At 39.7% G+C, this 26246-nt stretch overlaps 1 long non-coding RNA gene across 1 annotated transcript in view; it reads left to right on the forward strand.

The window, feature by feature from the left end:
* The first annotated feature begins 4108 nt into the window (after positions 1–4108).
* LOC103106337 (uncharacterized) overlaps positions 4109–26246 on the forward strand; it is a 610021-nt gene continuing 587883 nt past the window's right edge. The window contains exons 1-2 of the long non-coding RNA XR_008914168.1: positions 4109–4219; positions 13475–13550. This is a non-coding gene — a long non-coding RNA (uncharacterized LOC103106337). The remainder of the gene's footprint in view (positions 4220–13474; positions 13551–26246) is intronic.

Here is a 26246-nt window from a genome sequence, read left to right on the forward strand (position 1 = left end):
ATTCATGATTTTTCCTACCCCTATTCCCTCCCCCATCCCTGAGCTGACAAACAATTCCACTGGGTTATACATATATCATTGTTCAAAACCAATTTCCATATTATTAATATTTGCAATAGAGTGATCTTTTAATGCCCAAACCCCAAACATCCCCATAGAACCACGTGATCAAGTATATGTTTTTCTTTTGCATTTCTACTCCCACAGTTCTTTTTCTGGTTGTGGAAAGTGTTCTTTCTCATCTGTCCCTTGAGATTGTCCTGGATCATTGCATTGCTCCTGGTAGAAAAGTCTGTTACATTTGATTGTACCACCGTGTATCAGTCTCTGTGTACAATGTTGTCCTGGTTCTGCTCCTTTCATTCTGCATCACTTCCTGGATCCAGTTCTCATGGAATTCCTCCAGTTCATTATTCCTTTTAGCACAATAGTATCCCATCACCAACATATACCACAATTTGTTCAGGCATTCCCCAATTGAAGGGCAGCCCCTCATTTTCCAATTTTTGGCCACCATAAAGAATGCAGCTATGAATATTTTTGTACAAGTATTTTTCCTTATTATCTCTTTGGGGGTACAAACCCAGTAGTGCTATGGCTGGATTAAAGGGCAGACAGTCTTTTTTCTTAAACCCTTACCTTCCATCTTGGAGTCAATATTGTGTATTGGCTCCAAGGCAGAAGAGTGGTGAGGGCTAGGCAATAGGGGTCAAGTGACTTGCCCAGGGTCACACAGTTGGGAAGTGTCTGAGGCCAGATTTGAACCTAAGACCTCCTGTCTCTAGGCCTGGCTCTCAATCCACTGAGCCACCCAGCTGCCCCCCAGACAGTCTTTTAAAGCCCTTTGGGCATAGTTCCAAATTGCTCTCCAGAATGGTTGGACCAATTCACATCTCCACCAGCAGTGTATTCGTGTCCCAATTTGACTAAGCTTTCTTGCGACTCTTTTGATCTTATATATTTTGATTCTGGTTTTTCTCCCCATCTCTCCCCAAAATTTATCATGCAGCAGTCAAAGGATAGAGGAAATAGGACTGGACTTAGATTTTAGAAGACCAGAATTCAAATCCCATCTCAGACACTTCTACTAGCTGTGTGCCCTTGGGCAAGTCACTCACTCAATCTCAGTTTCCTCACTTGTAAAATTAGGAATTGTTATCTCACAAGGTTGTTATCAGGCTCAAATGACATATATGACATAAAGCCCCTTTTTTAACCCTTACCTTCTGTCTTAGAACCAATATTGGTAAGGACTAGGCAATGGAGGTTAAGTGACTTGCTCAGGGTCACATAGCTAGGAAGTGTCTGAGGTCAGATTGAACCCAGGATCTTTCATCTCTAGACCTGGCTCTCAGTCCACTGAACCACCCAGATGCCCCCAGATTGAATTTTGATGATGGGAATTATATTTTATGAAGTAGACAAAGGGAAATTGTTCCCTTTCCAGTTGTATAAATCTAGGGCAAGTAGGCCCTAGCCATTTGTAACTGCATCAGAAACAAACATGTCAAAGAAAGCTGTTCATATGAATAAACTATGTTTGTAGAGTTTGGTATAATTTCTTTGGAGTCCTTCTTTCCTCATCAGTGTCTTTTTTTTTTGCGAAGTGTTTCTGTCATATTTTACTTCTCTTTTGCTTTAACTAATACTTTTCTCACTTCTTTCTGTTTCTATTTACTTTCAGACACCCTTATATGTGTTATCTTCCATCATTAGAATATGAGTATAGGGACTGACTTACTTGCTTGTATTTGTATTTCCAGTTCTTAGAACAGTGCCTGGCTCATAGGAAGTACTTTAACAAATGCCTCCCCCCCTTCTCCTTCTTTCTTTCTGTCACTCTCTCTCTCTCTCTCTCTCTCTCTCTCTCTCTCTCTCTCTCTCTCTCTTTCTCTCTCTCCCTCTCTCTCCATCTCTGTCTCTCTCTCCTCCCTCCCTCTCTTTCCCTCCCTCATTTCCTCTCTCCTTACCACTCTCCCCCTTTCTCTCCTTCCCTCTCTCTGTCTCTGTCTCCATTTCTGTTTCTGTCTCTGTCTTTGTCATGTCTCTCTCTGTCTTTCACCCTCCCTATCTCTCTTTCCCTTTCTTTCTCCTCCCCTTTTTCTCTCTTCCTCCCTCCTTTCTTCCCTCCCTCCCCATCTCTCCTCTCTCTCTCCATCCATCCATCCTTTATTTTAATAAATAATTGGTCATCTTAGCTGTTTCTATAAGACCCATATCCTCCCTATCAGGGAAAGCGCTCAGTCTGACCAGATTGTATCCCTCATCATTCCTTTAAAGAGAGGAGAGGAAGCCTCAAGTTTTTCATTTAGATAATCAATTCTGAGTTGAGACTCAAAACTCATAACAGTACTATCTGTAAATGTGATTACATAATAATAGCTAACATAGGTGACACAGTGGATAGAGTACTGGGCCTGGAGTCAGGAAGACTTATTTCCTAAATTCTAATCTAGCTTCAGACATTAGTTGGGCGACCCTGGGCAAATCACTTAACCCTATTAGCCTCAGTTTCCTCATCTGTCAAATGAACTGGAGAAGGAAATGGCAAACTATTCTAGGATCTCTGCCCAGAAAAATCGAAGTGGGGTCACAAAAAGCTGGAAGTGACTGAAGTGACTGAATAACACTAACAACTCTTTCAGGTATGGAAATTCCTCCACATATATCATCCTATTTAATTGTGAGAAAGGTACTAATATTATGCCTTCTTTATAGAGGAAAAAATTGAAGCTAAGGAAGACTAATGTCACATAGATATTAGGTACCTAAGGTGGGATTTGAATCCAGGTCTGCCTGACTCCAAATCTAACTCTCATCTACTATATCACTATATAGTATCAAGGTTGGGTGAGTCAAGAATCTGCACCAGCTTTATACTTTTTTCCTCTGTGGCTTAAATAGTATGATAACTATATCCAAAAGGAGTACTGGGGAGCATCTCAACTTTTTCCCCTCTTCCCATCGATGGGGCACTGCCTTCTATCTTGTTCTAATATTGCTACAGGGGCAAGGAAAAGGGGAGAGAAGATATGGATTTGAGAGAAATCGAGGAGTCATGATCTACAGGTTGTGGCAACTCATTGGATGTAGAAGGCAAGAAAGAAGGATGAATCAAGGATACCATCAAGATGGTGTTGCCCAGAGGCACCACTGATAGGAAGGGAAAAGTTAGAAGGAGCAGGTTTTTTGGGTATAACAAGTCTTATTGTGCACATATGGAGATGCCAGCGAAAGGTATCAGTTCTTTGAGAAGCAGAGTTGTATAGTGGGTAACAAGTCAGACTTGAGGTCAGAAGATACAGTTCAAATCATGCATCAGTTTCTTTCAATGTAATTGTGAGTAAGTCACTGAAGCTGGAGATTTTGTCCCATCATTTACAAAATGGCGGGAGTGGTATTTGAATTTGTTGATGTGCATTGGTGTTCCCATGGCATAGTTGGGCTGTGTCAACACACCCACCAGGCTCTTGGCATGCTGATGTTTATGAGGTTATTGTGAGGAAGGCATTTTGCAAACCTTTTAGTCTTGAGGGGAAGTTTGCCATCTTTTTTGTTCAGGGAAGGTCCACTACTTTGTTCCAGGGCTGTGAATTCCACATGGTCTCAACGAATGCTTGTTGTAGGAATGAATAAAGGAAAGAATGAAATCCAGTACATTGGAGGTGCTCCAACCCCTTTAGGTAATATAATCAAAGAATCACATATTTTTAAAGCTGGAAGGGATCACACTGGCCATTTAATTCAACAGATATATGATGAGACATACCCATACCCAACATACCCAACAAATGGCCATCTACTATATGTTTAGAGACTCCCATGGGGGGGGCATACCTCTTAGGTAGCCTGTTTCACTTTTAGACAACATTAGTGATAGGGAGCCTTGGTGAGTTCTGGAGCAGCATAGAATCTTAGAATTGGCAGGAATTCCAGATCTCATCTACTTGAACACTCCTGAACAAAGGGCTGCACCTAGGAAACTAGGGAAAAAAATGTATACTTTCATGGAACAAAATGAGACTTTTTAGAGTCCCAGAACTCTGGTAAGCTAAATGAGGGGAAATTATGAATTTAACTTTGGATGCATTGTGTTTCAGATGTAAAAAAGTTCTAGTAGTGCTGTTCTGGAACTGATCAGGAGCTCAGGAGAAAGATCAAGACTGGAGATGTAGGAAAGATTGTTGAAACTCCAAAAGTGGGTGAATTCTTTGAATGGGTAGGTCAGTTTTTTTTTCTGTCATTTCATTAATGATTTCTTAGGGGACAAGGACTTTGTCATTTCCTTTTTCTAAATATGTGTCACCTGGCATAGTGCCATGAATAAGAAATTTGGGCATCTTGCACAAACTTTTTGAGGAAAATTACAAATTTCTCCCAAGGCAAGTAACATGAAACCAACTTCCATTTGGATCTGAGGCTAAGAGGCTGGGCTATGTATGGGAGAAGAAGCCTCAGGATAGTATCTCATGGCTGCTTCTGAAAGCCACCAGTGTCCTCTGTCTTAAGGACTTTGGGGCAAAATCCTTGTCACTCCATCTTAGTAAAGGCCTCAGTGCTATGCACATAGTTGTCTGTCTTTATCTCTTGAGAGTGTCAGACACATATAATGTACATGTAAGGTATAACACACGCACACACACATTTGAGGATACGATGCAATTCCAGCCAGTGTGGCAAGTCCATTTGCAGATAGCAGTAGAGCCGTTCAGCTCCACTAACCAACCTAGATAAATCATCCCTAGTCTGACCACACATCAATCTGCTATTACTGGTTAATCTTCTTTCTTTCTCCCTCTGTTAGATTACATTTACACTTGAGTGATTACTGATCAAGGGACCACAGAATTCTCAAGTAGTTTGATTCTTTGATCCAACTGCAATTTCTTACAAAGCTTGGCCCTGAGATATGTGTGACTTTCCCCAAATAAATAATAAATATGAATCATGCTTTCAGATGGCATGGATAAAGCCTTTCACAGATACAGAAAGCAAAGTTAGCCTTTGTGTCTCTATGCATTGTATTAGTCAAGAGGCAGGCTGGAGTGGGAATTTGGGACCCACCACTGTGAAGTCACACATTGCCACATAAATGATAGAGGTTCTCATCCTCAGGCTTCTGACTATGCCCCTTGGCCTTAGAAGGAGAGATGAAGTAGGCAGAGTGCTAGATTTGGAATCAGAATGGTTTATAGTTCCCTTTATCTGATATTTGCTAGTTGTATGCAAGTCACTTAATTTCTTTGTGACTCAATCCCCTCATTTGTAAAATAAGGATACCATGAATGAACTCAGGCTGTTGTCAGAATCAAATGAGATCATGAAAATGAAGGGATGTGTCAGGACACTCTTGATCAATTAATTTCTTCTTCCCTAACCTAAATGATGAAATCACAGAAAGGAAAGGTAATGGAGACTACAAAGTATTTTTAAAAACCTTACCTTCTGTCTTAAAATCAATACTGCATATTGGTTCAAAGGCCAAAGAGTGGTAAGGGTTAGGAAATGGTGGGTTAAATGACTTGCTCAGGGTCACACAACTAGGAAGTGTCCAAGATTAGATTTGAACCCAGCACCTCCCATCTCTAAATCTGGTTCTCAATCTACGGAGCCACTTAGCTGCTCCTGACAACAAAGTATTCACATGTTACATGAGGTAAAAAGACATATCTACATTATAGCTACACTTTGTGAGCTGTATCATAAGGGAGTTAACCTTCATGAAGCTAGAAGGGCAACTTGTTACTGGCTGACAAAAGATTGGCTATATTCTTGGTGGTCTATAAAAAGCAAACTTGCAGCTCTGATGGATAGTTGAGTCAGGGACACTTTGTGGAGTGTGTCCCTGAATCAGAGAAGACAGCCAGCTATGGAGGAAGAATAAAGGAAGAGGAAAGACATCTTAAACTCTTGAATTTCCTTGGTTTAGCAAGCAGTGGACCATGGTTTCAATCATGGAAGTACCACAATGGCGAGAATCACAATATGGCAGCAAAAACAATTTTTATTGAAGGGGTAAGTTCACTTTTCCAGTAGCAAAGGGAGGTCTGGGTTGATGACTACTTCTAGGGGAACCTTCTAGCATCAGGAGGTAGATTCAAATAGATTTCCACAAGTCTAATTTGGGGTGTTACTTTTATTTAAATTACTCTGGGTATGCAAGCTAGGTCTCCAAGTAGTTATTAGAGATAAGTGATTCAGCTAATGAGCCAGGCTCAAGGGGTGGTCACTGCCTGATTGACTGTCCGATAGTTAATCATTCTAGCTGAAGCCAGTAGAGTTGTCTGTTCACCCAGTCTTTCCTTGTGATGTTCTGCAGATTCTTTTTCCAGATACAGTTGACCTCATGTGTTTACTCTATGAGTAAATTTGCCCCCATTCTCCTTGCTGATACTGTATTTGCAAGAGTGTGCACCCCATATTTACGGGGTGAAGGCATGTTTTGTAACTACAATTCTTACTGTGACATCTTAATAAATGTCTTTACTTTGAACTGTTTCTATTGGCTGCCTATTAAAGAGAAATCCACCAGAGGGGGCTTCATGAACTGTAATTTTAGGAATATGACATCCTAAAGAATTTTTTGAACCCGAGGTGGTCGTCATTCTCTGGGGAACCGAATGCCATGAGTATACGTGTAAATTGGGGGGAAGTATCCCTGGAGTGGACACTACCATTGAAAATTTAAAGCCCTCAAGAAATGTCAACTCTCATTAGAAAGCCACTTCTAAATAAATAGAGGCTCATAATGGAATTGTAGGATTATGACATAGGCTTTTCGCTCTCCAATTCCTGATTTCTTTAAATCAAAGAAGATTGCAAACTGTAATTCCAATTCTAGGAGGAATTGAGTTGATTTATATATTTATATGTTTTAGAGATAAGAACAAGAAGGCTGACTGATTTATTGGATAGAGAACCAGCTTCCGAGTGAGGAGGACTTGGATTCAAGTCTCACCTCTAACATACACTGGTTGTGTAAGCCCAGGAAAGTCACTAGAGTGTCAGGCTACTCTCAAAGTCTATAAATCTCAGAGCAGGGGCCAATATGCATTGCTGAAGGACTTTTCTGACTGAGATTTCCCTATGCCAATAAAATTACTTGTCCTGACAAAAACCTCATGCAAAAATAAAGAGGTTCTGATCTCTGCTCAAAATATGCCTCCTTTTCGGAGGCATCTGCTGTATGTGAAACAGCTGGGAGAGGAATGGACTATGGAGTTTTTTTGTGCTAAGCCTGTACGATTCCTAATGCCCTCCCATTGTCCAAAAGGGGTCCTCATGATTTAATGAGGGTAAACTGTTTACATTATACTTGTAACTGCTAAGAAATTAATCATCATTAGTTTAAGATGGAATACATAGAGAGTATAAGTATAAATTGAATATTATGGGATGATATCTTAAAAAAATAAATTTAAAGGGTGAGAAAGAGGAATGCACTAGGAGAAGGGGGAAGGGAAAAGGAAAAGGGGGAAGGGAAATGCAGAATGGGGTGAATTACCTTGAATAGAGGAGGAATGAAAGAACTTTTACAGTAGAGGGCAAGATGGGGGAACTTGAACCTCAGAAAAAAGTGATGGCTGATAGAAGAGAGGGAGAATTGGGGGAAGTACTAGATAGAAGCAAAATGCTTTTGAGGATAGACAGGGTGAAAGGAGAGGGGGAGACAGACAGAGAGAGAGACAGACAGAGAGAGACAGAGTAAGATAAACAGGAAAAATATATTGGCATGAAATACACAGTAATTATGACTGAAAAATTTTTACACCAAGTTTCTCTGACAAACATAATTACTCAAACATATAGAGAATGATATTAAATTTATAAGAATGCAATCATTCTCCAATTGATAAATTGTCAAAGGATATAAACAGGCAGTTTTCAGAAGAAATCTTTGCTAGCTATAGTCATATGAAAAAATATTTCAAATTACTATTAATTAGAGAAATTCAAATTAAAACAACATTGAGGTACCCCCTCCCACCTATTAGATTGGCTAATATGACGGAAAAATAAATTGACAAAAGTTCAAAGAGATGTGGGATAACTGAAACACTAATGTACTAGAGAAGGAGTTATTTTGAACCAATGTAATCATTCTGGAGAGCTATTTGTAACTATGCTCAGAGCTATAAAACCATATAGACCCTTTGACTTAGTGATGTCACCACTAGGTCTGTATTCTAAAGAGAGAAAAAACAAAAAGAAAAGAATCTATATGAACAAAAATATTTATAACAACTCTGTTGGTGGAGCTAAAGAAATGGAAAATGAGGGGATACCCATCAATTGGCGAATGGCTGAATAAATTGTGTTATATGATTGTGATGGAATACTATTATGTTAGAAGAAATAACAATCAGGATGTCCTCAGAAAAACCTAGAAAGACTTGCATGACCTGATGCAAAATGAAATGAGCAGAACCAGGATAATGTAAACAATGACAACAAAATTGTATGATCAACTGTGAATGGTAATATAATGATCTGAGAAAAATTTTGAAAGTCTCATGAAGAATGCTATCTACTGCTAGAGAAAACTGATGGTCTGAATGCAGATCAAATAGACTTTTAAAACTTTTTCTTTTTCTTTTTTTTGGGGGGGTTGTGTTTTCTTTCTCAACATGATAATACAGAAATATGCTTTGCACAATTGTACACGTATAACCTAGAGTAAATTGCTTATCTCCTTAAGGGAAAGGTAAAAGGAGGGAGAGAAATAGAACTCAAAATTTAAAAAAATGTTGAAAAGTGTTTTTAAATATAATTAGAAAAAATAAAATATGAAATATTTTTAAAATGGGGGTCTTCTCATTTTGATTACTGCTTCTGAGGCCATATTTTAGATATATTGAACTTTGAGGCTCCTGGGTACTCTTTTCTTTAAGTCTTATCTTCCTTTTAGGGTTTTAAAAACCTACACAAATATCTATCTCCTCCTACATTTTCCCAGGATGTACAAAACCAGGCTTTTGCAGAACCCTTGCGTCCTTGGCATCATGAATGGAATGCCAGGAGATTTCAGTCATAGTATTTTTTTCCCTTGAAAAAGATTCACTGTGAAATTTTGTATGTATCAGACAGTTGGTTGCTTTTTCATTAGGGTGTATACCTAAAGAACAAAGGACAAAGAGTTGGGCTCAGAATTCCAAAGGAGAAGCAGTGCAGGGTGTATTATTTGGGAGAAGTGTGCAGTTTTTCTCATGACCACAAGCTTGAGTTTTTTGTAACAATATTCTGTCATATGTCTGAGTTTTGGAGCTCTAAGTATCTGAAAGTTAAGTGTGTATCCCTTGGAGGGCAATGGAAAGGCACATGCAGATTGCAACCTACATCAAGGGAACACTATGAAAAAGAACCATAATAAAGAGTGCCAGCAGGGAAACAAAGGAATAAAAGATGACACGAGATAAGAATAAGGAAAAACATCAAGACTGCTTGATTGCTCTAGAATTATCCTCAAAGCATCAGGGGAAATGAAGGGAGGCTTCAATGGGTGCTCTCTGTATTATGAACTTGTGAGATGGGAGAACAAGAGTTGTACAGGACTAGATGGACTGTAATCTGTACTTTTGGAGGGACTGTCCAAATTAATGAAATAATAATAACTAGACTTCATATAGCACTTTGAAGTTTGAAGGGGACTTTGTAGATAGTATCCCATTTGATCTTTACAACAACCCTGAGATGTAGGTCCTGTTATTATCCTTATTTTACAGATGGGGAAACTGAGGCTGAGAGAGGTGCAGCCCAGGGCTAAGTAGCTAGTGTTTGAAGCAGGATTTGACCTCAAGCCTTCCATACTCCATGCCCAACACTCTATCCACTGGTCACATAGCTGCCAGATCTATTTGGAATATATTAATTACATGCATCATTTTTTTCCAGTGTGAAAGTAGATCTAATTTCCTCTAATTTATTCCAGAATTCTATCCTCTCTTCCTTTGACCTGGGATAATTTTTCCTGAAGCCAAAAAATTTATAGCATGGAATAATGGATAGGGTGATTTTGGATTCAAATCTTGCTTGTTACGGTTATAACCTATAACCTTTGAGTTCTCTACCAGTTTTAGCATTTTGAATGTTGGACCTACAAATAGAAAGACTTGGGTTCAAATTCTGCCTCAGACACTGACCAACTATGGGATCATGGGCAAGTAATTTTACCTCTGACTGCCTAAAGACAACTCTGTAGGCATTATCTACTAAGTTTTAGCTGAGATGTGCTAAATCCATCTCAAAGACCAGCAGTTATGGGACCAGAATTTATGGGACAGGTTTCTTTTGCTTAAGTATAATTTTAAAAATAGAAATATGATAAATGTCAATAAAAAAACTAACACAACATTTCATTTTCATAGAATCTAATGGAAATCATAATGTTTTTATGAGATCTAGATTTCCTCTTGTATCTATTCTTTTTCCCTGTCCCAGATAGTCATCCTTTATAACAATTTTTAAAGAAATATAAAGAGGAAGAAAAATAAAAATTTAGCTAAACTTATCAACCTATATATCTCCTTTTATTATAGCCAATTTTCTGCATCCTTGGATCCCTTTGCTGACTTCTACAAAGGGATGAGATAGTGTTTTCTAATTTCTCTTCCTCGAGGCCAAATTTGCTTTTTATAATGCCACAATATCTATTTCTGGTTCTTTTGTGGTGGTCATTCTTTCGACAAAGTTCAGGTTAGTTTTTGTTTATATTGTTTACCTTTGTATCAATTAAAAAACTTTACTTTTGAGCAATTTTGAAAATTCACTTTGCAGCAATTAAAAACATTAATTAAAATTAATTTTTAATTAGAAAGGGAAGTCATATAAAAACATGAAGCAAATGGTACAACAATTGGGACAACATCAGATGGAAGCAGTATAGAACAATGAGAGAAAGACTTGAATTGGGCACCAGAGGACTAGGGTCCTTTTGGCCTCCTGGCTTCTTTCAACACATAGCTTAAGTACCACTGCTTGTTCCTGCCTAGATATCCCCAGGCGCTAGTATCCTCACCCCTGGAAATTACTTTGTAATTACATGGAATAGATGTTTTATCTAATTTTTTACTTCTTTATGTTACTCTCCCCCCAGCTCCCAAGAATGTAAGATCCTTGAGGCTAAAGAATTTTTTGAAGGGGGGGGGAGGATCTTTGGCTCTCCAGCACACAGTAGGAAATTAAGGGTTTTTTTTGTTGTTGTTGTTGTTAAATTAATGAACAAATTCCAACTCTTTCACTTGCTACCTGTATTATCTTGAACAAATCTCTTCTGGGTCTCAGTTTCCCCTTTTGTAAAATGATGGAGGTTGGACTTTATGACCTTGGTGGTCCTTTTCAGTTTAAAAGCTATGATTTTAAATTCCAAATGGAAGTTATCATTTTGAACTTAGTTTAGTAGGAGCATAGATCAAGAGCAAGAAAAGACCTCAGAGGTCTTTTAATCCAGACTTCTCATTTTACAGATGAAGAATGGAGAAATAAAGTGACTTGTCCAAGACCACCCAGCTAGTATCTTCTAATTAGGAGAATCAGAATTCTAACTCAGGTCTCCAAATGCCAAATCCAGTGCTGTTTACAGGGTGCCACTTGGTATCAAATGAAGGCACCCAAACCTTCCCTGCTGTTTGGCTTAGGACTTGAGCATCACTCCATTTTAGCTAAAAGAAATATCTGATATTGTTCCTTTAAGAGTTCACAGCTGCTAATTGCTTATACTGCTTTGGACTATTAAAGGCTGTAGTGTGGGACATCTAGGTATAGCTGATACAAGAGAAAGGCACAGGACTCTGGGCATGACACCAATGTACAGTGTGGTCTGTCTGGCTTCTTTAAATCCATGTTGTTTGTAGTTCTTTTAAAAGAAACAAGTTTGGATGATTCTTGGTAGCAGCTTTGTCTTGGGCATAATACGACTATTTTTGTGATTGAGACGACTAATACTGGGTGAGGAATGAAGGGTGCAGAGATTTACAGCAGAACCCTGCAAGCCAAAGGCAGCAATTATCTACAGCTGAAAACAAGTAGCTTTTAATGTGTCCATTTGGCCAAGATGAGGAGGAGAATTATAGACCCTTGCTCGATCTCTCTCTCTCTCTCTCTCTCTCTCTCTCTCTCTCTCTCTCTCTCTCTCTCTCTCTCTCTCTCTCTCTCTCTCTCTCTCTCTCTCTCTCTCTCTCTCTCTCTCTCTCTCTCTCTCTCTCTCTCTCTCTCTCTCTCTCTCTCTCTCTCTCTCTCACTCCCCTTCATCGTCTGTCCCTCCCTCCTCCCTCTTGCTCTCTCTCTCTTCTTCTTCCTACAGTTTATCATCCATAATTTTGGGATGTATTTGGCTTTTTTAAGCTGTTTTATCTGTAGGCTTATGAGGTCACTCATGTGTGAATTCTTTTGTTCGGCCACTCACCTTTTGCCTTGATGATAGAAAATTGATCAGGCCCAAAGTACAAGTTCAATAGACAGCCCCCTTGGTCCTTTGTCTAGGAGAATAGCTACCATTGAAGGCCATGAGCAGGTTGCTATTAATATGACAGCCCGCTCTATCTCCCACTGTAATTTATAATGAAATACCTAATCTCCATTATTTTGATCCAAGCAGGCGATCCCATGAAAAAGTCTTTTCATCCAGTTCCCAATGGCTGTTACAGGAGAAATGGCAAACCAATAATTTTTGTCAAGTTTTTTAAGCCAACAGAAATGCTTTTCCACAGCTACAGTTTCAAAAGGCGCAGATAAAGCTCATTCACTGTGATGAATGAAAAAGCCATCTGGGGTTTTTCTTTTTGACTTCCTTTCCTTTTCTCCATCCTTGTAATCAAATTTGAGCAAAATCAAATGGGGCTTTCTATGAAAGTACCTTTTGTTGATCTGAACGAGCTGGTAATTTACAAAATACCCTTCTTTTGTGAAGCGGGCTAAAGAAAAAAAAGAATCAGTAGCTTTTAAAGCTGGGCCTTGGTGGGACTCTAAATACCATGAAAGCAGCCTGTGTTGAGAGATTGAAATGCATTTCAAAGCCAGGCCTGAGTCAGGGTACAAGGAAGAACAGACCTATGTGCATTTTGTAGGAAGAAAAAATGTCAATGGAAAAAAGGGAGAAGGGGAGACAGCAAAACAGGGGGAAAAATCTGGATAAAGCATGAAAGTTATCATTCTTTCGGAGGTGCGCTCGTCTTTGGTGACACAGTGTACGTAACCAGTGATACTGAAGTTGGATTTTTTCCCCCCTCAAAGAGAAGGCTCAACAATCTGAATATTTACGGTCAAAGTTTGTGATGGGTTTGTGGAGAGAGCTGGACCAGGACATGTGTGGGGGGCTGGTTTGGTTTTTCCCCCCTTCAACTTTTTCTGTTTTTCCTTGTTCCTTTGGGACCTTTTAGGAGATGACTTCAGTGAAAAAGAAGACTTTCATTTCCACAGTACTAATTTTTCTTCCCCCCCTTTTTTCTTTTCTTTTCTTTTCTTTCTTTTTGCCTGCTAGATTTCCTTTGGGCAATACTTCTTTCCCCCATTGACTCCACAGAGGAAGACCGGCATAAACAGACATCTGGCAAAGAGTAAGTAGTGTGTGGTCTTTTCTCTTATTACCGTCTCTAGAAATAAGAACAGCAAGGATGCTCAACAGTAGTGGGGAGCCACTGTGTATGTGGAGGAGGAAGCAGAGCGTTGGGAAATGCAGCAGTCTGAATTTTCAGTGGGAAGTGTAGCCCGACTACCTGTTTATGCCAGAGGATTTCCAGCACTTCTCACACACCATGCTGTCTGAGCACTGAGCGGACCAGACTGTTTATTATACTCCTGAAAGGGCAACAGGATAGGGAACGCTCCCAAATCCTCTGCCGCTACATTTGGAGCCTCTCCACTTTCCTGTCTCTCAAGGAGTGTTAGCAAGATGGAGCAGCTTTCCTTGTAGAACGCACAGGTCCAGCCAGTTCTTTGACAAGAAGCTTTCTGCCTCCTAGAGATAAAATAAACCAGATCGATCGCGCTGGCTGCTTTCTTCAGCACCAGTATCTTGGGGTGTTGGATCTGATATTGCCAAACGATTGGGAGAAATGTTCCACATTAGACGAAACCTTTCCTAATGTTTTTAAAGGTGGTTTGTGTAGGATGCTTCCTTTCAAATTCTCCCAGGGACAGGTTTGTTTGTTTTAATGGAGCTTATGGATTTTTAGTGGACCCCCAACCCCAGGTGTGAGTCAGTGGTGAATGGAATCGTGTCTTTATTTTGAGTTCTTTGGTTTGGTAATTGGAGGACTGGAGCCTGGGCTGTGGTCCCAGGGATCTCGTGTGCGTCTAAACCTTGACACAGAGCTCTAGTCAGTTTCGAAGTGTCAGGGCTCTGTTCTGTACTTTGGGCCGGCTTTATTCTGGGCAGAGCTGCGTGGGACAGGACTGGTGTCTGTATCTTCTGCAGAGCCTACTGAGGGAGGCCAGCATACCGTAGGGAATTCCAGGTGGCCGTCCCTGATCCTTTCCCCTCCTTGCTGTGAGAGCTGAAAGGCAAATCCAGGGGACACAAAACCCTGGCCTCCGGAGCCTGGAGGCTGCTGTGATCTGGGGGGGTAGGGAGAGGTGTGATGCTATGGGGGTGGGCATGGGAGGTGGTAGGGGAGAGAGCCCGGCTTATTGAGTCTGGAGAGGGATTTCTAAACCTCCAATTCCTTCATCCTTTTTTTTTCTCAGAGCTGAAGCTTGGGAACTCTAAGTACACAGCTGAATCTATTCTGTAGCTCCAGAATATTCCTGCTTAGCTCTCTTCTCTAACCTGTCTGTCCACTGATCCCTTCCCAAAGTTATGAACTATTTACTGCCTCCTAATGCCTGATGTCTAAAATCACACACGAGGCAGGTTGCTGGAAGGGGTGTGGATCCATTCATTCTACTGGAATTAAGGCTTTAAGATATTTGCTTATCATCATGAACTCCAAAATGAGAGAAATTAGATCAGGAAAACACTGAAGACACTAATTCCTATACTTCTTAAGGTTCTATTTATTTTTGTACAAACAAAAGTGACTTTGATTTGCTCAATGTGTGCCTACAAGCTACTAGAGACTGGATGGCACCACCAGGGAAGCAAGGTGGTAGAAAGGAAAGAGAACTTAGAATCAGAGGACCCAGAAACATTCCAGTTCTGTAACACTCCTTGGGGGGGGGGTTCCTGGGCAAATCAATTTCTGGACTTTACTTTTCTCTTCAGCAAAGAGGGTTGGATTAAAGCCTCTTAGTCCCCTTCTAACTCTGAATTTATGATTCTATAATCGTCTGACTTCAGGTTCCTTAAAAAAAAAAATAAGTCCAGCTTTTTCATTAGTCCAAGCTGTTCCATTAGTCTCATGGGACTGATGTGTAGTTGGTTCCTTCATATCATTGTGGTTTGCTTTTTAAAAATAAATCTTGGTCAATGGCATTTCCTTTTCATTCCTGGACGTTAAGAGAGCCCTGGGGCTCTGTTATTGGTTTGTTTTTGACCTTGACTTTGTCTTTACTCAGATGTATTTCTCTCTTAACTGTGAGAATGATGGGTCAATGTGTAAATTTGAGGTTTTGGTTTCTATAACTGCCAGTTATTCTGTTTTATTGATAAATTTATGAGAAAAGAGGCCTTTCCCAATAATGATGCTAAGTGGCAGAAAAAGCCTAAACTTGGAATCAGTAGAAGGCTGAACTGAGTCCTGCCTCAGTTCACCCTTGCCAGATGTGTAGCTTTAAGCAGGGCTGTTCATCTCTCCAAAACTCAGCTTCCTCATCTAAAAATGATGATAATAGTGTCACTTACCTTCTAGGATTGTTGGTGAGGCTTAAAGGAATGAATGTCAGGAAATGGCTTTGGAAATCTGTAAGTGCTATAGGGACATGAGTCATCATTCTTATAGTTTTTATTATTTGTATTACATAAAAGGCATCATGGTGGCATAGCAGACTGAGTGAGGACTAGTCTTGGTGTCATTCTGAAAACCCAAGCTCACATCATGGCTCTAATACTCACTAACCTGAGGACGTTGGACAAATCACTTAAATTCTATGTTCTCTGAGAAACAACATAGCAGATCTGCATTGATGGAGAGAAGTTCTCACATTGGGAGGTTCCCACAGGGATCAAATTATGGGTCCTCCACATATTTACATGTTATCATGGAAGTCAGCTAACAGGTGAAAGAGCTAATTGGTCCATTCCATCATGCTTGGCTGCTAGCAAGATGGTGAATGAATATATTATGGCAGCAGAAGTTGTCAGTCTCATCTGCTAAAGAGTATTTTGTCAAGATCTTGTAGGTGGGACTTTTTTCATATAGACACAACTGCTGCCCAAATAGCACTTGGGATGACTGGGGACCTACAGATAGATTAGGCATTAAAAGATCATTGGATCACAAAAAGAGTTGGAAGCAATGGAATCCAATATGCATATTTAACAGATAAGGAAACTGAAGTAGAGAGATCTTAAGGGACTTGCCCAAAGTCACTTAGCTAATAAGTGTCTGAGATGGGATTTGAACTTAAGTCTTTCTTCAAATGCAGTACTCTATCCACTATGACATTCCTCTCTAGGTCTGGCCTCATTGGTGCATTTGGCCATGGTTCATTGACTTTTGGTAATTCTTTGAGACCTAAACTCATTTTTCAATTGGTGTTTTGGAAATGGATCTATCCAAATCTTCAAGAAATCTCAGGAGAGTCAAAGTGGACTACCACACCAAAGTTTCAGGGGCAGAACATTTTTAATTTTTATTTATTTATTTTATTTTTTTAAAAACCCTTATCTTCCATCTTGGAATCAATACTGTAAATTCCTTCACTTCCTTGGGGCTCTGTTTCCTCATTTTAAAAATGAGAATGTTGGATGAGAGGGTCTCTCAAGGTGCTTCTTCCTCTAAATCCAAGCTTCTATGATCACAGGAATTTAATGGGGATGAGTAGAGTAGGGCTACTTATTGGTGAAAAACTTAACTGATCTTCTACTCAGGGCTCTTGTCAAGGTCCTCTGACTACTGACTTCATGGACTCTATGACCTCCACCACAGGCGTACACAAAGGAATAGATAGGCAAGCTAAGAATGTGTTCCCAGAGACATAATTATTATTGATGAGTTGGACTAGATGGCCCCCAAGGTTCCTTCTGACTTGGAGATTCTGGAACTTAGTTGTCAGATGTTTTTGGTATGTAGGAGCTCAAGCCAGATCAAAGCCTAGCTCCCTATGGATAGACTTTTCTCTGGGGTCCATATATCATATATCATAGATAAAACTGCTCAGGGAACCAGAGTTCCTAAAACACACTGCTGACATTAAGAAATGTCCTATCTCCTTCCCCTCTCATTTTTCAAAACACAACTCAACCACCATAGTGTGGACCAGACTAAACCAAGAACAGAGGTCCCTCTCCAGCTAGCTTTGCATGCTGCCTATATTGTAAGGAAGAAAGCTCTTGGAATATTGTGAGATTATCAATGATAGCTGCAAATAGATCAGGACTGGGTTCAAATGCAGACACTTCCTAGCTGAGTGACCCTGGGGAAATCCTTTAATCTCTCTAGACCTAAGTTTCCTCATCGGTAAAATGAAGGAGTTGGATTTAGTGACCTCTCCCATCTCTTTATGATCTTTTGTTCTTATGGTCTGCCATCCCAATTATAGTGACAACCATAAAGTTAGGAGCTGATCCATCTCCTGACATTCTTTGAACAAGTTGTTCCAGGGATATTGAAAGCTTTTCTAGTCACCATGAATGTGGGGTTCCCTCCATCTGCTAGGAGATCCAAGTTTGTAAATATTCATTGGACATGTATGTGGAAAATGGACTGAGCCATGTTTTGTGAACAAGGATTGGATGTCTAACTGACTTTGCTGTAGGAAAAGTCAAATAATTTCTTCAGTTATCAATTTCCTTATCTATAAAATAGAGAAATTATAGTGTTAGAGTTGGCACTGAGAAGGCACTAATTTCATCAAAACCTACAGAGGTCACATGTCTGGTATCTGGTCATGCCAGTAGTCAGTGATAATGCCAACATTTGAACCCAGGACCTCTCAACTTCTATTTAAACAAACAAACAACCCTCACTTTCTGTCTTAGAATCAATACCATTTATTGGTTCCAAGGCAGAAAAGCAAGAAGGAAGGCAATTGGGGTTAAGCTTCTTGCTCAGGTTCATACAACTAGGAAGTATCTGGGGTCAGATTTGAAACCAGGATCTCCTGTCTCTAGGTCTGGCTCTCAAACCACTGAGCTACCCAGATGCCTCATACACTCAAATTTCAATTCCAGCTTTCCCTCTTTTCCACGCTGCCCTGTCTTGTGACTTTTCTTATGCCTTTTCCAGGCTCTGAATCCATAACGCCTTTCAAAAACTTTTGTTTTCTTTCCTGATCATCCCATCATTTCTTAAGCTCCATGAGGGAAAGAATTGTCTTTCTCTAATTAATTGTATTCCCAGCACTTAGCACTGTGCCTGCACATTGTAGACATTTGTTATTAGTGTTCAATTGTTTCAGGAGTGTCTGACTCTTTGTGTCTCTATTTTTTTTTTTTTGGCAAAGATACTGGAGTCCTCCTCCAGCTCATTTTAGAGATAAGGAAACTAAGGCACACAGAAAAATGACTTACCCAGGGTCACAAAGTTACTAAGTGTCTTCTTGACTCAAGACTCAGCACTTGATCCACTGCACCACTCTGCTGCTCTAAGTAGGCATTTAATAAATCTTTATTGGATTGGATTGGATGGAAGGTTACCAGAGCATATCTATCTGTCTATTGGGTGGGCTGCCTTTACTCAGTCTTTTGGTCGGCTGTTTGCAGACTCCAGGGCTGTTCTGTGACTGAGAGCATCCATTTCCCATGCTTTTGATGGACATTGGGCATTCCCCCAAGAGGGAAGCATTCTGTGTATCTAATGTCTCACTGTAGACTTTCCAGAGAAGCCTAAATATCACCATTACCTTCATTTGGTCCCTTTGATGTCCTCCAATAAACACTCTTTATCTTTGGGCCCTCCCTTGGTTTCCCATTAAAATGCTGAGTTCACTTTCCATAGGCAAGTCTTCTTTCCACCAGGAGACTGTGAGCTACTTGACAATGATATGCGTTGCTCTTTGGCATGCCAGGCATTACTTGCCAAAGTGTCACATATAATGGAGCTTCAGTGAATACTTTGCAGTGATTGAATGCCCAGAACCTTCTTCTGAAAGCCAATAGAGAAGTTTCTCATTCATGAAGGTCAGGCCAGCCTTTATTTCTTTCATAAATTAAAGCTTTCCCCCATCTCTCATGACATTCCAAAGGCTCTTCAACCAATGTAGTGATCACTTATGTGGTATAGTGTGACAAGAGCACTTGATCTGAATTTTAGAGACAGAGGCTTTGACCTTCCTCAGTTTCTTCATCTGCCAAATGATCTGGTGAAGGGAATGGCAAACTATCCCAGTGTCTTTGCCAAGAAAACTCCAAATGTGATCACAAAGAGTCAGATAGGACTGAAAAAGACTGAACAACAACTTCCTCACCCCAAGTCTCACTCTCTGTTCTTTATACCTTCTAGCTGCTGGCAAATGTTGAACATGTTTTCTCCCTCCATTGAGCTCCTCTGGACCTTACTCCAATTCAGTGTAACTCAGAGTGAGAGAATGTTCAGGACACAGGACAGGTGCTAGACATTCAAAGACAAAACAAAAAGTATCCTCGGCCACCAGGAGTTTATACCTAACATCTTGTTGAGGCTATGGTTTCCATATTTGGGACCTGCTACTCTGTGGAAGATCAAAGTTTAGGTAAATAATAAACAGAAGTTATGTTTGTGAAGGTCAAGCCAGAATTAAATAAATTAGCCAGGAAGAACTAATTATGGAGGTAAAAATATTGGACTTCCATTCTATATATTATCTACCCACGGGCTACTTGGGATGGTTCATAGTCAAAGATAGAATATGCTAGTTTCATATAGTTTCTGTTAATTAGTCCTTTAGGATGAATGGGTCACACTGGGCAATCTTTTGGTTAAAACCAATGCCTTCTTAGTGGGTGGGAGAAATCTACTGTGTGAAGCTTTGTAGAACCATATCTTTGTTTGTTTGATGATTTTTAAAATCATCTAAAAATGATCTAAAGTAGAAATACTAAGGAGTAGGTCCCTACTCCATATAGTGATCCAAATGGCAGTGGCAATTCTCTTTTAAACAAGCATTATATTAGAATGCCAAATGGATAAATGAGAATGACCATAGGAAACAATACTTTATCCCAGAAATATAACTAAGTTAGGACAATTAGCCTTTGGCCCAAGGCACCAACACTGAAGGGGCTGTGTTCTCACGTTGGCAGAATTCTGACTAATGGTCATCTTGGCTGTCAGCCCTCTGGCAGCAAGGGCTGGATTTATAATGACTCTGTAGCCTTGCTTAGAAATAGGGCACCATCCTCAGGATCCTGTCACAAGGGAGATCCCTTGAGAAGGTCCTTTATCTTCAACTATAGTTCCCCTCCTCACTTTCAGTATCTTCTATGTCTCTATCATTTTCCTTTCGGACACTAGGAGATGAGACAAAATCATGATGGGGGAATGGTTTGGGACAGATTCTCTGTGAGAACAAGATATCTCATGTCTCAGCACATTTATTGTAGGAGATTCCTCTGTATCCTTCCTCCCAGTGTCCAACTGAATTTGTCCTGCCAGGTGTGTTACATACTCAGGCTTTTATGCTGAGTTGAAACTCTATACCAAAAATAAGTCCAACTAATCAGGATGGAAAGAGTGCCCCAAAGATGGTATCACAGGGGATTAAAGCACAGAATTACCCTCAGTGAACACAGGCTTTCATGCTCCTGGTGGATATTATGTGAATGATATTGAGCACTGAGTAATGCCTCCCCCTTCAGATTACCTTCATGTACTCTACATATGTAGTATAAGCACCGAGTTATTTGCATGCCATTAGTTATCTTAAAATGTAAGCTTCTTGAAGGCAAGGACTGAGTTTTGCCTTTTTTTTTTATTTCTAGTGTTTAGCATAGGGCCAGGCACATACTAAAATGGATCCTGTTGATTGACTGACTTGTGGATGGGCAAAAAGGCGTGAGCCATGAGCAAGAACTGTTGTGTAAAGGAAGTGAAGCATATTGAGACCACAGAACAGAAGGATCTCTTGTTCTGAGTTTTTTCTTTTTTCTTTTTAAGCTGTGTGCTAGTCTCTGTGATGGGGATGCCACTTAGTAGGCATAGTGAATAGAGAGCAAGTCTCAGAGCCAGGGTGATGTGGGTACAATTCCTGCCTTGGCCATATCCTGGCTATGTAACACTGGGTAAATCTCTTACCCTTGTAGGGCTCTAGAGCCAGTTCTCTGACCAAGTTGCAGAAGTGCTGATCTGTATGGTTAGAGAGAGTTTCTTCATCCTGGAGTACCAATGAAATTAGAGGTCTAGTCCCAAACTCCAATCCCAACTATTAGGAAACAAGGAAGGAACTGAATACCAGTTGGAATTTCTAGACCTTCAATCCCATGATTTAAACATTTTTTCTGTCCTTTTTGAACAGGCCAAGGACAGGATTTTGGTTGCACCTTCTCCATCTACTAACCCCGATTCCCCAGTTCCTCTGAAGAGGAGGTCAGGGTTTGGCATCCATAAGAGTTGAATTATCTTCCGATTTTCACTTCCCTTTGAATCAGCCATGGAACCTATACTAGGCTCCAGGGATTAGATTTCAGCCTCCTATATTCCTGAGAAAATGGAACCTGCGCAACAGGAATGATCTCAGTTTGATTTTCTACTTCTTTCAGATTTTCTCAAAAATAGCATTAGTACTGATATAGATTGTAGGTCATCCAGACCTTTTCATTCTTGGCAATTCTAGTCTATGTTCTTTCCTTAAATTCTCCATAGAGGCTCTGCCCAATGTGTTGAGACCTTCCTTGGACTTTTTTCACATTTCATCAACTCAGTAAGACACATTATTCTTTAGAGGATTGTTCTCTAATAAATGCATCTGATCATCTTCTTAGAATCTATGCTCCACGAGGAAGGGACATACAGAACTTTTGTTTGTAAAGCACTTTTAATATATGATCTCAGCATATTTACTTTGTATATTTGAGGAAAATACAGGAAGAGCTGGAATGGATTATGGAGTCCATCAAGTCAAAGCCTCTCATTTTTACAGATAGGGAAACTGAGGCTAATATTGATTGAGTGGCTGGACCACCATCATACAGCTAGTAAGTCTAATATTTGTATCTTCCCCTTGCAATTATGCTTAATAAATGTTTGTGGAGCTGAACTGAATTTTTAAAAATGGAATCTCAATTACCTTGATAATATGTGACAGCTTGGTGCACGTGTTTTGATATAATTTTTTAACCTCCTCAGAAAGAAGTTTTAATTATACCCCTTCCGGCACTAGGAGTATCTTGGGACTAGATACTCAAATATATTCTGTGCTGAAGCCCCTCTGACATTTCCCAGGCACACCAGATGGTAACAGAGAGGAATTCAGGCAGGGCTTTTTAGAAATTTGTGGTGAGGATACAGAAATAAGACTAGGCTAAATTCGATTCCAAGAAGAGAGCAGCTTTCATTTTAAGTGATCAAAAAATTCTAGTGATGATTTTAGATGTGGAAAAATAGACATATAAAGAACAAGACCTGGATACCTTATTTGTTTTTGCAACTATATTCACTGTTTAAATGTCTTGGCTTCTAGGAGGATGAAATATAGCCTGTACTAGACTGGAGCAAATAGATATTTTTGCTGGAAGGTCCTTCAGGACATAAGCCTGCTGAAAAGAAAGAAAAAAAGAAAAAAAAACCAAATAACTACAAAGAAAATATTTTCACAGGGACTCTGCATGCCCTCAGTATCATTTAAGGAAGCAATGGGATGCTCTCATGATTAAAACTAAATTGGAATAAGGGCTAATCTGCCTAGTCTTTTCTTTGGTTTGTTCCAAAGATCCTTAGAGAGTCCTCAAAGGAAGTGAAAACAATGACAGCAAAACAAAATCCACCCCCACCCCAACTCCAAACAGAAATGTATTTGAACACTAAGGCAGAAAGAGACACTAGATATTGGACCATCCCTCAGTGAGAAGTATTTAGCAGTTCAATGAAGAGTATTATTGTAGCTAGGTGGTGCAATGGATAGAGTGCCAGGCATGGAATACAGAAGACCTGAGTTCAAATCTGAGCCCAGACACTCACTTGCTGTGTTACCCAGGGCGATTCACTTAAGTCTACTTTCCTTAGTTTCCTTGACTTTTATAAAATGAGCTGGAGAAGGGAATGACAAACCAATTTAATATCTTTACCAATAAAACATCAAAATGGGGTCATGAAGAGTTGGATATGACTGAAAAACAACTGAACAACAACTAAAGAGTGTTGGGGGTGGGGAGTGGGAATTGGATCACTACTAGCAAAGATACTTTTTTTTTTGGGTTAGAAAGCACACTAAGTTTGGATCCAGGGAGATCTGGGTTCAAATTCCAGCTCTAGCATTTATTAGTTCTCTGGTCACAGACAAATCTCTTAACTTGGTTTCCTCATCAATGCATAGAAGTAGTAACTCAACCTACCTACTTCACAGGGTTGAAGAGTGAGTGTGCATATAGTGTTTATAGGAACAATATGGCTCAGTCAATAGAATATTGTACATGAAGTCAAATAGTCCTGAGTTTAATATTGCCTAGGATAATTACTAGCCATGTGATCTTGGGCAAGTCATTTAACTTTCCTTTAGTCTTAGTTTCTCTATCTATAAAATGAGGAGGATGATAACTATGCAGGGTTTTTGTGAATCTCAAATGAGATAATGTTTGTGAAATGCTCAGAGAACTTCAAAACACTACTAATTCTTTCTATATAAAGGTTTGAGAGCTATAGAAATGTGAGCTTTTATTAGAGAATATTAGACTCCTGAGGTTCCTTCTAGCTCTAAATATATGGTCCTAAGAGACAAAATTCTCTTCCATCATGGGAAGGGATGAGTCCAGAGGAGAGGAAGAACCTTAGATCTAGTCCTCAAAGGGAGTCCAGAGACCATCTAGTTCAGACTTGCCATTTTGCTGAACCTGAAGTTAAGTGATTTGCCCAAGGTTGTACAATGAGTAAGGGTCAGGATTTGAACTCAAGTTTTCTTGACTCCAAGTTCAATATGAAAATATGATCCAGTGTAATCCAAGCCTCACTTCTCTTTGCTTTTTCCCTTTTGACTCTCATAGACTTGAACCTCTGTCTTTTCCATCTCTTCAACCTCTATCCTCTCCTGAGCTCTTTGTGTCTTCCCTGAGATCTTCAGATCTGCTTTTGGATTGATCTGTCCCACCACATTCCTCCTCAGCTTGCTCAGTTAGAGCTCCTTGGAGGAGGCTTCTGATGGAGTTGTCTTATGAATAGTTTATTCTTTGTTTTTGACATTCCGGGTTGTGACCTGGGTCCAACAAGAGGCTTGCTGGATTTGCTCTTACCTGCAACCCTGGGAAGCTGTTTTCCAGCTTCTGGGTTTTTCTGAAATTCCAGACTCTCTACTTGCCTTTTCTATTTCCTGATAATTTTCAGGGTTTTCATTTAAGATAATACTATACTTCTTTTAATGATCTTTTTTTTTTGCCTTTCTCTGCATTCTGCTTTCTCTTCTCCCTTTTTTCCTTACCTCCTTCTTTTAGCTTTAACATTTATGATCTCACTTTAAAACTCTTTGTTATATATTCATTCATTGGTTAATTTTGTCCATTCACTCACTCATGTATTCATTTAATGAATTCACTCATCCATTCATTCCATCCTTTTCATGGTTTGCTCATTTTATGAGATGCATTTAGCAAATATTTATGGAATTCCGTTTAGAGGAATTCAAGAATGCAAGAAATGGTAATAATATTTGATTACATATGAACTGGGTTAATGGTTGTTTAGCACATTAATGTTTGCAAAGCACTTTACATTATTATAGCATTTTGTCCTCACAGCAACCATATGGTGCAAGTGCTACCACTCTACCAATGAATAACATGAGGCTGAGATGCTAAGTGACTATCCCAGGACATCACAGTTAATGTGTACATCAGGATTCCCACTGACAGGCTTGACTAAGTTTGTACAGCTAGTTGGCTAGAATCTGGGTTTTTGGACTCCCAGTCCACAGTGCCTCCCTTCAAACTATGTTGACATTCTGGTTGATTTTTGAATGGCAAGAGATGCATCTCTGGCTTTTGGGCAATATCTTTCTGACTCTTCCATGAAGACATACTTATCTGAAAATGGACAGGCTTCTAGGTTATTGATTCATTTCATTTATATAACAAACATTTAATTGTCCCCCATGTAAAAAATATATGATAGGCCCTAGAGGAGATTCAAAATGCTCTAAGAAGCTTACCATATTGTAAGAGATTCAAGATTTGGATACTATTAGCTATAATATAAAATTGAATATGATGATGGCTAATATTTACATAATGCTTTAAGCTTTGCAAAGTGCCTTACATGTGTTAACTTATTTGGTCTTCATACCAATATTCTGTTAATGCTGCTATATGACATCAAGACATGGATAAACAACCTCCACAAAGAATTAAAATGATTCTCTCAGTGGTCAATGAAGAGGTGCATTGTGGGTAAGAGTAGACTACAACTTAGAACCAATGAGAAACTCTGAAGGACCAAAGATGACATCAAAGAAATATGATAGGAAGAGAAGATGGGCTGTTCGCTCATCAAGGGTAGGGGATGACAGCTGGATACTCTGCTTCACTGGAGTCTCCATGATACCAAGAGAAGGTGAGGAAGACCTCTTGTACCTTGAATAAGTCCCTTGTACTGTGGTGAGCTCATGGGAGAACAGGGGTAAGAGTCATAAGGATAGGTAGACATGCACATTGGTGGAAAGGCCTTCCAAATTGATGGTTGATTATTATAATAGCATCAAAGGGACAAACAAAGTACAATGAAATCATGGTGGGAGAGCACAGGGGATGTGCTTTTGGGAAAGACATGTAACCTAGGCTGACTGGAAGCCATGTAACATAATGGAAAATGCACTATCATTTACAGCAGCTCTTTTTGTGATGGCAAAGAACTGAAAATTTAAGGGATGCCCACCAATTGGGGGATGGCTAAACAAGTTGTGGCATATGATTAGGATGGAATACTGTTGCACAGTAATAAATGATGAAGAAGTTAATTAAAAGAAACCTGGAAAGAACTACATGAAATTATGAATAGTGAAACAAGTAGAACCAAGAGAACATTATCTATAGCAAC

Source organism: Monodelphis domestica, chromosome 8 (genome assembly GCF_027887165.1).
Source record: "Monodelphis domestica isolate mMonDom1 chromosome 8, mMonDom1.pri, whole genome shotgun sequence".
Taxonomy (NCBI): Eukaryota; Metazoa; Chordata; class Mammalia; order Didelphimorphia; family Didelphidae; genus Monodelphis; species Monodelphis domestica.